Source organism: Arachis stenosperma, chromosome 7 (assembly GCF_014773155.1).
Source record: "Arachis stenosperma cultivar V10309 chromosome 7, arast.V10309.gnm1.PFL2, whole genome shotgun sequence".
NCBI classification, from domain to species: Eukaryota; Viridiplantae; Streptophyta; class Magnoliopsida; order Fabales; family Fabaceae; genus Arachis; species Arachis stenosperma.
In genome coordinates, this window is record NC_080383.1 from 45,246,886 (window position 1) to 45,252,351 (window position 5,466).

At 40.5% G+C, this 5,466-nt stretch overlaps 1 non-coding gene across 1 annotated transcript; it reads right to left on the reverse strand.

Moving 5' to 3' along the window:
- Window positions 1-2,960: 2,960 nt before the first annotated feature.
- On the reverse strand, window positions 2,961-3,068 carry LOC130942472 (small nucleolar RNA R71). Its single transcript, XR_009071042.1, has one exon. It is a non-coding gene; the product is annotated as a small nucleolar RNA R71 (small nucleolar RNA).
- Window positions 3,069-5,466: the final 2,398 nt, after the last annotated feature.

The window sequence follows — 5,466 nt, forward strand, 5'->3', positions numbered from 1 at the left end:
ACAAATGAGCCAACCATTCCGTGAGGTCAGAGTCTTCGTGGTATAGGCAGGACCTGATGGCAGCATTCAAGAGAATCCGGAAGGTCTAACCTTGTCTGTGGTATTCTGAGTAGGATTCAATGATTGAATGACTGTGACGTGCTTCAAACCTGTAATCTACTGGGCGTTAGTGACAGACGCAAAAGAGTGATTCTATTCCGGTAGGGGAGGGAACCAAACCGGTGATTGGCAGCACTGTGACAGAGTGTGTGCATTAGCTTTCACTGCGCGGATGGGAGGTAGCTGCTGACAACAGTGAAACCTTACACGAGCTTGCCATGGAAAGGAGTAAGAAAGGATTGGAAGAAGGCTGTAGGAAAGCAGAGAGACGGAAGGGAAGGCATCTTCATACACTTGTCTGAAGCTCTTACACCAATGATATACATAAGTATCACTATCTTTATCTTCTATGTTATTTTCGTTCATCATCACATACATTTGAGTTTGCCTGACTAAGATTTACAAGATGACCATAGCTTGCTTCAATGCTAACAATCTCCGTGGGATCGACCCTTACTCACGTAAGGTATTACTTGGACGACCCAGTGCACTTGCTGGTTAGTTGTGCGAAGTTGTGTAATGCCATGGAATTGAACCACCAAGTTTTTGGAGTTCATGACCAGGGATTATGAGAGTTGTGAAAAGTATTGTTCACAATTTCGCGCACCAAGTTTTTGGCGCCGTTGCCGGGGATTGTTCAAGTTTTGAGCAAGCTTTGGTAACAATGCCTGGGATTGTTCTAGTTTGGACAACTGACGGTTCATCTTGTTGCTTAGATTAGGTATTTATTTTTTTCGAAATTCTTGAAGATGAATTCTAGAGTTTCATGATGATTTGTTGAAATCTGGCTGGCTGAGAAGCCATGTCTAATCTGATTGGACCGAGGTTTCAACTTATCACCACAAGAGCTTGTTGATTCTCATCAATTTTGCTCTTGGAGCAGTGATCTGCTAAGATTTGGCTGACCTTTGGTCATGTCTAGTGTTTTGGACCGAAGCTTTCTTTGAAAGCTTGGCTGGCTGTGAAGCCATGTCTAATTCCTGGACCGGAGTCTTAGACTAGCATTGCACTGATTCCTGGAATTCTCATTAAGAATTTTGATACCTTTTCCCACTTAATTTTCGAAAAACACAAAAAAATTTGCAAAATCATAAAAAACCAAAAATATTTGATGTTTCATGCTTAAGTCTAGTGTTTCATCTTAAGTTTGGTGTCAATTGCATGCATTCATTCATATGTCTTAAGGATCCTCAAGTAATTCTTGATGATTTTTGTGTTCTAATCTTTGAATTCTATTGACTTGAAGCATTTTGTGTGTCTCATATGCATTCTCATATTGTTAGTGTCAGTAGTATACAAACTGCTAAGTTTGGTGTCTTGCATGCATTGTTAATTGATTCCTTTTGCATTTTGATTATTAAAAATCCAAAAATATTTTTAAATTGTGTCTTTTCAAGTCAATGATACAAAGAATTGAAGATTCAGAACATACTGCAGAGGAATTATACAGAAAAAGCTGAGCATTCAAAAATGCCCAGTGAAGAAGGCAGACTGGCGTTTAAACGCCAGCCAGGGTACCTGGTTGGGCGTTTAACGCCCAAAGAGGTAGCATTTTGGGCGTTAAACGCCAGAATGTATACCATTCTGGGCGTTTAACGCCAGGATGGTGCTAGGAGGAAGATTTTGTTTTCAAAATCAAATTTTTCTAAGTTTTCAAAGTTTTTCAAAACCAAATATTTTTCAAATCATATCTTTTCAATTAAATGTTTTCAAAATCAATTTCTTTCCTTTTTCAAAGATACTTACCAACAATTAATGATTTGATTGAACATTTTTTGCCTTTTCTATTAAGGAAGGTTTCATGTTTGAATCATATCTTTTCTTGTTAGGCAAGTCATTATTTTTTTTAAAATCATATCTTTTCAAATTGTTTTCAAATCATATCTTTTAAAATTGTTTTCAAATCATATCTTCTCAATCACATCTTTTTAAAACCATAACTTTTCAATTAAATCTTTTTAACCACATCTTTTTCAAAATAGTTTTCAATCAAATCTTTTTAATTTCTAATTTCAAAATCTTTTTCAAAAATCACTTGATTTCTTTTTCACTTTTAATTTTCGAAAATTTTCAATCAAATTTTCAAAATGTTTTCAAAATCTTTTAATTGAATTTTCGAAAATTCTCTTCCCTCCTTCCCACATCCTTCTATTTATGGAGTACCACTCCTTCTAAATGCACAATTCGAACCTTATCTAATTAAAGTTCGAATTCTTCTTCTCCTTCTTCTTTCTATTTCTCTTTTCCTCTGACATTTCAAGGAATCTCTATACTGTGACATAGAGGATTCCACACTTTCTGTTTCTCTTCTCTTTCATATGAGCAGGAGCAGAGACAAAGGCATTCTTGTTGAAGCTGACCCTGAACCCGAGAGAACCTTGAAGAGAAAGCTAAGAGAAGCCAAGGCACAACTCTCTTTAGAGGACCTGACCGAATTCTTCAAGGAAGAAGAACACATGGCAGCCGAAAACAACAACAATGCCAACAATGCAAGGAAGGTGCTGGGTGACTTCACTGCACCTACTCCTGATTTCTATGGGAGAAGCATCTCTATCCCTGCCATTGGAGCAAACAACTTTGAGCTTAAGCCTCAATTAGTTTCTCTAATGCAACAGAATTGCAAGTTCCATGGACTTCCAATGGAAGATCCTCATCAGTTCTTAGCTGAATTCTTGCAAATCTGTGACACAGTCAAGACTAATGGGGTTAACCCTGAGGTCTACAGACTGATGCTATTCCCTTTTGCTGTAAGAGACAGAGCTAGAATATGGTTGGACTCTCAACCTAAAGAAAGCCTGGACTCTTGGGAAAAGCTAGTCAATGCCTTCTTGGCAAAGTTCTTTCCACCACAAAGATGGAGTAAGCTTAGAGTGGAAGTCCAAACCTTCAGACAGAAGGATGGAGAATCCCTCTATGAAGCTTGGGAAAGATACAAACAATTAATCAGAAGATGTCCTTCAGACATGCTTTCTGAATGGAGCATCATAGGTATTTTCTATGATGGTCTCTCTGAACTATCCAAGATGTCTTTGGATAGCTCTGCTGGAGGATCTCTTCATCTGAAGAAGACGCCTGCAGAAGCTCAAGAATTGATTGAAATGGTTGCAAATAACCAATTCATGTACACTTCTGAAAGGAATCCTGTGAACAATGGGACTAGTCAGAAGAAAGGAGTTCTTGAGATTGACACTCTGAATGCCATATTGGCTCAGAACAAGATATTGACTCAACAAGTCAATTTGATTTCTCAAAGTCTGTCTGGAATGCAAAATGCACCAAGCAGTACTAAGGAAGCTTCATCTGAGGAAGAAGCCTATGATCCTGAGAACCCTTCAATGGAAGAAGTGAATTACCTAGGAGAACCCTATGGTAACACCTACAATTCTTCATGGAGAAATCACCCCAATCTCTCATGGAAGAATCAAGAGAGACCTCAACAAGGTTTCAATAACAATAATGGTGGAAGAAACAGGCTTAGCAATGACAAGCCTTTTCCATCATCTTCTCAACAACAGACAGAGAGTTCTATGCAGAATACTTCTGACTTAGCAACAATGGTCTCTGATCTAATAAAGACCATTCAAAGTTTCATGAATGAAACAAGGTCCTCCATCAGAAATTTGGAAGGACAAGTGGGTCAGCTGAGCAAGAAAGTTACTGAACTCCCTCCTAGCACTCTCCTAAGTAATACAGAAGAAAATCCAAAAGGAGAGTGCAAAGCCATAGACATGGCCGAATATGGAGAGGAAAGAGAGGAGGAGGACGCCACTGAGGAAGACCTCAGTGGGCGTGTACCAATCTCCTCTGAGTTCCTCAATGAGGAACAATGGGAATCTGAGGCTCAAAATGAGACCATAGAGATTCCATTGGACTTACTTCTGCCATTCATGAGCTCTGATGAGTATTCTTCCTCTGAAGAGGACGAGTATGTCACTGAAGAGCAAGTTGCTAAATACCTTGGAGCAATCATGAAACTGAATGACAAGTTATTTGGAAATGAGACTTGGGAGGATGAACCACCCTTGCTCACCAAAGAACTGAATGACTTGTCTAGGCAGAAACTGCCTCAAAAGAGGCAGGATCCTGGGAAGTTTTCTATACCTTGTACCATAGGCACCATGACCTTCAAAAAGGCCTTGTGTGACTTAGGGTCAAGTGTAAACCTCATGCCCCTCTCTGTAATGGAGAAATTAGGGATCCTTGAGGTGCAAGCTGCAAGAATCTCATTAGAGATGGCAGGCAATTCAAGAAAACAAGCTCATGGACTTGTAGAGAATGTTTTGGTGAAGATTGAAGACCATTACATCCCTACTGACTTCATAGTCCTAGAGACTGGGAAGTGCATGGATGAATCCATCATCCTTGGCAGACCCTTCCTAGCCACAGCAAAGGCTGTGATTGATGTTGATAGAGGAGAGTTGATCATTCAAGTGAATGAAGAATCCTTGGTGTTTAAGGCCCAAGGACATCCCTCTATCATCATGGAGAGGAAGCATGAAGAGCTTATCTCAAAACAGAGCCAAGCAGAGCCCCCACAGTCAAACTCTAAGTTTGGTGTTGGGAGGCCACAATCAAACTCTAAGTTTGGTGTTGAACCCCCACATTCAAACTCTAAGTTTGGTGTTGGGAGGTTCCAACACGGTTCTGAGTATTTCTGAGGCTCCATGAGAGTCCTCTGTCAAGCTAATGACATTAAAGAAGCGCTTGTTGGGAGGCAACCCAATGTTTTATGGCTAACTATTTTCTTTTATTATTTTATCTTTTTTGTAGGTTGATGATCATAAGAAGTCACAAAAACAATGAAAAAAGCAAAAACAGAATGAAAAACAGGAAGAAAAACAGCACACCCTGGAGGAGAAGAAACTGGCGTTCAAACGCCAGTAATACTAGCTGTTGGGCGTTTAACGCCCAGTCTGGCACCATTCTGGGCGTTTAACGCCAGAAAGGGGCACCAGACTGGCGTTAAACGCCAGTAAAGGGCAACAACCTGGCGTTAAACGCCAGGAATGGGCACCAGCCCGGCGTTTAACGCCAGAAATAGCTCAAAACGTGATTTTGAGCAACATTTGGTGCAGGGATGACTTTTCCTTGACACCACAGGATCTGTGGACCCCACAGGACCCCACCATCACTCTCTCTCTTCTTCCCCCATTCACCAATCACCTCAATACCTCTTCCCCAAAAACCCTTCACCTATCAAATCCCATCTTTCTCTTCACCACTCACATCCATCCTTCATAAATCCCCACCAACCTCACCCTTCAAATTCAAACCACTTTCCCTCCCAAACCCATCCTCCATGGCCGAACCATTACCCCCCCTCTCTCCTATAAATACCCTTCTCCAACCCTTCATTTTCACACAACC